At 43.9% G+C, this 7,841-nt stretch overlaps 1 non-coding gene across 1 annotated transcript; it reads left to right on the forward strand.

Annotated features, from left to right (window-relative positions):
- Positions 1–7,317: 7,317 nt before the first annotated feature.
- Positions 7,318–7,390, forward strand: TRNAM-CAU (transfer RNA methionine (anticodon CAU)). Its single transcript has one exon. It is a non-coding gene; the product is annotated as a tRNA-Met (tRNA).
- Positions 7,391–7,841: the final 451 nt, after the last annotated feature.

Here is a 7,841-nt window from a genome sequence, read left to right on the forward strand (position 1 = left end):
CTGCAAYCAAAAAGATGTTCTCTTGAGCCATTGTGCCTCAATGGGGAGGTGCAAGTTCCATGATTTACCTTCAGTGTGCCTTCCGCACAGACAGACRTGAGGATAAAGAAGCTGTTGCAAAGTTTATGTTCAATTAATAAAATTCTAGAGCTAGATAGACGATGTAAAATTCACTTCACTTTAAAACCTGCCACCTAATCGCATGGAATTTGTGAAGAGTTGATCAGATTACAAACAATTTTAGTTGCAAACCAAGTTTACTTGTATTCATACTGCAGATATTGACGCTCAATTAAAAATGTCCAACTGTTTCTTCCTTTAGCAGCTTTCTGACGCAAGCTGTTGACTTTAGACAGACAAATGCAGCTGCCTTCCTTTCTGCTTTTCTTACGTATGTTCTAGGCAGTATGTTTTGAAATATAGGAATGCTTTTGCAGCAGAGGTATTATACAATCCAACTGTACAATTCAGCTTCCGCTGCTGCTGCTGAAAATACAGAGTTGCAACTGGCAGTGTTCTTAGCGAAATGAGAATACAGGGAGGAGATCTGAATTCTAACCAGTTTAGAAATTACCAGAATTTTTACGTCTGTTGGGATGGAATGATACATTAAAGTTACAGTGATGTAACTTTACATAGTTCACACTATGGAATGAGRGGTTCATTACATAATTTTATGATTCAGGGTCAAACATTTCCAGTGTAATTATAGGAAGTTATTAAAGACATGACCAACCAGGGGAAAAAACAGCCCTGAGATCTATGAGTGCTCTATCAATCACATCAATGTCCAGAGACAGCAGGTGAGACATATGGATTACCATCAGAGGAGGTCTGATGCATTTGAAACTTAAATTWATTAAATATTTTATTATTTTATATACTTTTATGCTTGATTTCTCTGCCCAGTAACTGAAGAAGGAGACTTCTATTAAAGAGAGAACTTTCGACAGCAGTTCAGGGGGTACACCAGTTAGTTCCAGTGCCAGTATCTAGTAGCTGATTTTCAGACATACTGGTTCTGGTCACCCCAACCTTCTATTTGAACAGAATTAATTTCTGTCTTATTTCACTTACTGCTTTTTCAAAAGCATTCTCTGGCCTGAGGCGATCCCACCGCACTCTCAGAATTTTTATGCCTCAGGGTCTGCTATACTCTCTATGACTGCAGACAGGAGGACAAGCACTGATGAAACCACTTAGCATTTTTGTCAGCACGTGCAGGTGAGTCCCAATGGTTGGCCTGACAATACCAAGCACCGTGTGTCATGCGGTTTTCATCCATGCTACCAACTGTTAGCAGAGCTGCAGCTCAGACTGAAAGCATCCATATGGTGCTTAGAAAGAGCCACAGTCAGAGTATCTGCTGACAGGCGGAGCTATCACATGTTCAGCTCATGAATAATCTGCAGAGACTGTGAGAAGGAAAACTTAGATCCTCACTGAGACTCACTTGACCTTTCCCTCTTCATCTCAGCTTTAGCCTTTGCCTATGTGTCGACAGCACAGACAGTCAGCAAGTCTGGATTTGAGAAAGGTGTTAAGCACAGTTGGAATGACAGCATGGACATAGCCTTTGGGACCAGATCTGCCCAAACACAATTCCACATTGCTAACACGAAAATATTGCTTTTGAAATGCATTTGCTTCAAATTTGGTGCTTGCACTTGAACAGAGCCCTTTAAAAAACTAGCCCACCAAGCATTTTTACTATAAAGGTAAACTTTATAAAGGTACACTTTAGAAAGCATTCAGTCTGTAAGAGGAGAAGATGTTAACTGAAAGAAGACATTATGTAGTCTTCAACCTTTTGCAGAGGGTTGCTGCAAAGCAGGAGGGAATTAGCTCTTCTCTGCATGCAGTGAGTCTAGGACAAGCAATAATGAGCTTACATCTTGGAAAAGGAAATGCAGCTTAGACATAGGGKTAATGGTAAGAATATTTGAGCACTGGAACAAATTGTCTAGGAAAGCAGTGGAATATTTACTATTGGACATTTTAAAAAATAAGTTAGTCAAACATCTGTTTTGAACAGTTTAGGGAGAATTGACCTTATCCTGCAAAGGAGGATGGAGTAAATAATCTCTTGCAATACCCGTCAGCCTTATTTTCTCATAAACCGAAGAAGTGATTTGCCCAAAGTTGCAAAGCCTGAGCTAGGACTGGATTTCAGTTCTGATCCTCATGTCGGCACCCTATCCTGCAGGCTGTAGTAATTCATAAATCTGAAGAAAAAAGCTAGGCTTTGCCAATTGTTACATCTTCCAGAAGGTACTTTTGTTAAAAAGCCAGTGTGAATGATGATTCTCTTTTCAAACCTCAGCTGGTATTTATGGCATTTTCCTGGGGAAAAACTCTCATTTACCCCTAACCACAGAAAGGATTGAGCATTCGCATTAATTGCCTGACAAGAAAGTGAATATACATCACAATCAAAATTATAAGACATCCTCCCATTTCTCTGGTAAAAGTTACTGAAAAGGCTTTGTATGATGTATAGGCCAAGCTGTCCCTCTGCAATGCTACACTCTTTCTGGAAAGCAGCACTTCAGTGTCCAGGGCTGTTAGCTCAGCAGCTGTCACCAGTATTAAATTCACTGCATGGAGAGAAAAACCCCTCAATAAAATTAAAGAAAGGATACTGTACTAAGAGTAACTTGCATTCTCACTTGAATCAAATTACCTTCTCACAATTATTTTCTCATTGTTTTTATTGATCTAGCTCAGGTAACGATCAGTGTGGGCTTTGATTTTTTAATACAGTGTACAATCATTACCCACCTATTATAAGATTTATTTTTTTTTCAGGCAGAATAGGAYTGTAGTGAACTCTCTGCAATTATTCAAAATAACTGTGTTAAGAGATTTTAATCTTAAAATTGTCTTAAGACTATCCTATGATATCCTAAACTTCAAATTTCTTTGCAGAAATCACCTTTTGCTGTAGGAGAACTTTACCAAGAAATTATGAGAAGGACAAAATATCTTTATTTTTGTAGGGATATAAAGGCATAATTTGAGAAAAGTGAACTAATGAAGCCACTTTGCAGAACATTTCCCCTGAGCAGGTTTTCTCTGAGGTCTAACAACAGATGAGCCTCTCTCTTAGTAGGAACACTAACAGTTTCTCCTCTATGCGGCCACCTATTTCACAAGACTTGTTGGAATTGAACACCTTTGAGATCATCGGTCAAATGCTTTTTTGGAGGGTAAATCCAAACACGCATACAGTGTTGTCATAAAAACATCATTTTCTTACAACACTGGGCTAAAACAGTTCCTGTGCTCTCCTAAAAGAAGTATTGCACAAGACATCATTGTTATGTACCATAATCCTGGCTTCAGTTGCTGCTGCTACTGCTGTTCCAGCAGTATCAAATTTTAAATGGAAGCTATTGGTTTCACAAGGAAACACAGTAAATCAGTTGGTGTAAGCAGCAATAACTTATGTTTACGTACTACCTTTCACTCAAAAAGATCTATAATCTCTTGGCAAGCAGTAACTGCAGTGTGAAGGGAGGAGGCATAGCAGGGGAATGGTGGAACAATATAGCATGCAACAAAACCTTCCACTGTTTTTTAATATTCTTAGAATTAAAGGATCTGTAAATATTTTCAAATGTTAGCTGAGTATTATGTAGCCTGTGGCTTCAGTAAACATCCTCTTTATTTACATAGCGAGAAAATGATGCAYGCAGAGGTTCAGTGAGCTGCCTACAATTGCACAACCATTGCTCAGCAGACAACTCAGTAATAGCATCTGGAACACCTGACTGCCTGTCCCGTGATCCGGCCAGGCCCCAATAATGCTTCTGAGAACTGAGCTGCCAGAGGTACCGGGCACAATGAAATTGCTCAGGCTGGACCGTGGCCAAGGCAGAAAGAACAGCTACTTCTTGTAAAAGTGCTGTAAAGTGTTCAGCAACCCCAAGCAGTCATGGCCACAGCTGATCATTAGATTGGCTAATACCTCATTACAAGGGCAGTATGTTGAAGAAAGACCGTATCCTCTTTTATTAAGAGAAGACACTGAGTTCAGCTCTTAAGCAGGAGGATGCAAAAGACTTCCTGAGTCATCATCAGCATTTTCTGCAGCGCTCTGGATTTTCCCTKAAGAGCCCCATCTGTCCACTGATCAGTTTATCCTGAAAGATCTGATGAGATCAGAGCCCAGACAGAAAGGAATAAGTTGGGAAATACTAAAATCAGCTGTTTCCCAGCTTAAAATTGCAGTTAAAGTATATTTGGGATGCAAATATGTACATCACACACACACACACTAAAAGGAAAATTCTTTGGTCTTTCCAGTAAAATATTTCCACTTTTGAGAGTCTTATCGCAAGGGTGCTTATTGCGAAGCAGAAATCCCACTGCAGGCTCATGCCAAGAAAACGTGCTGCAAATACTCTGTGGGGCAAACAGGGCTTGCAGAGAGTGGTTGTTCATCTGTCTGGGCCTGTCTTTCCATRCTTTTCTCTCTGTCTTACCGAGTGGAAAACAAATAATTTTCTCCTAGCTCTTCAGGTTATAATTAGCTGGATATGCCATCAGCCAGCACATCCCTGCTCAGAAGCTGGGAAGGCATAAACACTTCCGGGATTACAGAAAATAAGTATACTAACTTTGGGATCAATCCAAAGCCCTTTACAGTGAGTGTAAGGACTTTAATTGACTATAGCAAGAGCTACATCAGCTCTTTAATTGCTGGAGAGAGATGGAACAATGAGTTTCCCTTTTCAGTGCATCCCTTTTTTCAAGATCCCTATGGTAATGGCTGCAGGCTGCTTGCCTGAAACAGCAGTACTGGATTGCTTGGTCTATTAGTCTGGTAACGTTTATAAAGAAGGGTGTTCAGACATTGGTAATGCCACAAAGGACATGAGATGACAACACTGCACTTTTACTGTTTTCCATATTGTTAGAAATAAGGCTGGTAGGTTTGGATAATCAATTTTTAATAAAATTGTATCAATTTTACAGTCTAATGATAGGCTGGTAAATGATGAAGTTTAGAAGGTATATTCAATCGTAAAGCACTGCATTCTCTATTAACCCTCCATCTACTGGGTCCTGAGGACCTTCTCTGTGCCCAGCCTCCAAACTCTCTGCTCATTGCTCTTGTGCAATGCTCCACATGAACAGCACTGGAAACCCCTTCTGTTTTGTCTTCAGAGTTGAGGTGGTGACAATAATTGTTCCTTCTCTCTAATGTGATGAGACACTAGGATCAGCCTTCCTGACTCTGCTCTGCAGGAAGGGGAAATGCATTCGCTCTTAGCAGTGAGAGCAGTTTGTATTCGCATAGCATATCACCAGGGAGCCTGGTTGGCCGGCTCCAGCCCTGCAGGGCTTGTCGCATTGCCTCTGACTTGGCTGGGCTTCACTCCCTGCCCTTACAGCAGTCATCTTGGAGATAGGCACTGCCTTTCAGCCAGCCAGTCATTTTYCCTTCCTTCTGATCTGGAGGAAACGGGTGTGGGGTGATGGAGAGCTGCAGGAACTGGCATGGATTTATGATGGGCCATCCTGCCTTTTCCTGTCTTGGCCTGTAAAKGGGGGGTCAGTGGGCCAGAGGGAAAAGTCTGATGGTCCAGGAACTGCAGGATGGAGGAGGCTCTGTGGTTCAGCATCCTTGGGTCAAGGATATGGAATAAGGTTATATGGGCCAGGAAGGTGAGGGAAAGCGAGAAAAGGATGAAGGCACAGCAAGAGCATTCAGGGGAAAAGGAAAAAGGAGGAAGTCCAGGTAAAACCAGTAAATCCAAAGAAGGGGAAAGCAGGGAGGAAATAACATGTGTGCTAGAGACTGAATTTCTGCTTGAGGCAATGTCACCAAGGACATCTTTTGTTTCACTCACACGTAAATCCTTGCCATCACTACTTCTTCTGTCCTTTCCATGGATCTATCAGCTCCAAAACAAACAAATATGACAAGGCCTTCTAGATCTGTGCCAGAAACTTTGTCTTTGAGTAGCTGGTTGAATGTAATATAACACATGGGAAAATTCATGTGATTCAATATAGGTGGAAAACAGCCACAGACATATTTCCAAACAGTTGATGTTTGTTTTAGGTGACTCATTGCCCATGTGCCTTGTTTCAAATGCTTGGAGCAGCTTTTCTTAATTTAATCAAAATTATGGGCACTAAACTTGTCCGCCACTGAAGCCTGAAAAGATTAGCCATGTTATAAAAAATGACAGCCTCGTTATGCAYACGGTTGTGTTAGACGAGGAATGCACTGGGTTAGACTGCTAGAAGCTGTGCATTTACTTATGCAGTGGTTACAGCAATTTTGTTGATACCACAGCTTTGTAGCCTTAATTATCCATCCRTGATCACCACCCACGTAGCTATCCACGATCTGACAGTCTTGAAGACACAATCAGCCAGATCCTTGGAAATCGGGGAATTGTCTCGGTGACAATAAGACTGCTGGACCCTCAGCAAAATTCTCAGGATGCCCAAGACAGTCCAAAGATCTCTCCTTGTCTGTTGTGAGGAACTGATGTCTGAAGGCTTTTTCCTCCTTCCTTTTCTGCCAGTTGTTCGTTCTGTGGGCAAACAACCTTGCCACGGTGATTCTTGTGGGCAAGGTTTGGGGACTTTCTGTCTGCATCAATTAAATGTCTGTTTTCATGTCTGTTTCCAAATTATGTATTTGTGTAGCCTGATTGTCATGGAGACTCCTGCCTTGAGACCCTACCTGAGGGCGAGTCCCACCAATGACAATTCAGGGCAGCGCTTCTGCTGGCATCGCGGGGGACCTCTTATGCTGAGCAGTTCAGTAAATGCACAGAGTTCATTTCATTGCAGAAATGCTGGTGAAACAATGACTCCGCATAGCACAGAGGCAAATGAGATTTGCTTTAATTTTTTGCAATTACATGGAAACAATTTMATTTGCTTGCAAACATCTTGTCAATGCTGCCCTCACACAGTCTGTTTTCTGGCCAGCGGAGCTGGATATGGACATCAGGAACCCCAAAAGGCTCCTTCAGGAATGCAGCTTTCTCCCTGAACACCATGGGAAAAGGAGCCATTTGAAGAGAAAACAAAGTCTCCCTCGCAGCAAAGCATGGGGAAAAGATGAGCTATTTGGAGAGGAAAAAAAAAAATAAAAAAAGCAAGGCCTTCTTGCAGCAAAGCATGGCAAAGCATGGAAAAAAAGGAGCCRTTTGCAGAAAGCAAGGTCTCTCCGGCAGCGCTGCAGAGGTGGCTGTGGCGGTGGGTGCGAGGGGAGGCTCGGGGGCCCGTTGGGAGCRGGCGGGCGGCGCCGGGGAGAAGGGYGCTGCGTGCGRGCMGSTTCATSGAGGAGCCTCGTTAGCGCAGTAGGTAGCGCGTCAGTCTCATAATCTGAAGGTCGTGAGTTCGATCCTCACACGGGGCAGCCGTGGTTTCCTCTGTTTTTTTCAACATCTGAAAAACACCTGGCGAGGGGAAGCGCTGGGGTCTGCAGGAGAAGCAAGGCTTCTTTTTCCCTTTTCCCCCTTTTTGGGGGGAGTGTATGCGTGTGTATTTCCACAGCGGGTGCAGCCAGACCAGACGCAGTAGCGCGGCGGACCTAAAGGACCACGGCAGCGATGGTGCGTTCCAGCGCCCCTGCGACGTGCATCGTACTTCCCAGCGGGACGCAGCTCCGGCAGGCTGCAGGCTTGGCCAGCCAGCGCCCTCCCAAAGCCGGCGGGCTCCGCCGCGCCGCTGCCCGCGGGGCGCCGCCAGCCCGAGCCCCCCGCCCCGCCCCCCTCCTCCTCCGTCCCCTCGCCTCCGCGCTGGGGGCGTGGCCTCGCGCTGGCCGTTAACGGCCAACGGCCGCGGGACGTCCGTTGGCCGCGGGGGCG

Source organism: Rhea americana, unplaced genomic scaffold (genome assembly GCF_003343005.1).
Source record: "Rhea americana isolate MKP2758 unplaced genomic scaffold, rheAme1 scaffold_311, whole genome shotgun sequence".
NCBI classification, from domain to species: Eukaryota; Metazoa; Chordata; class Aves; order Rheiformes; family Rheidae; genus Rhea; species Rhea americana.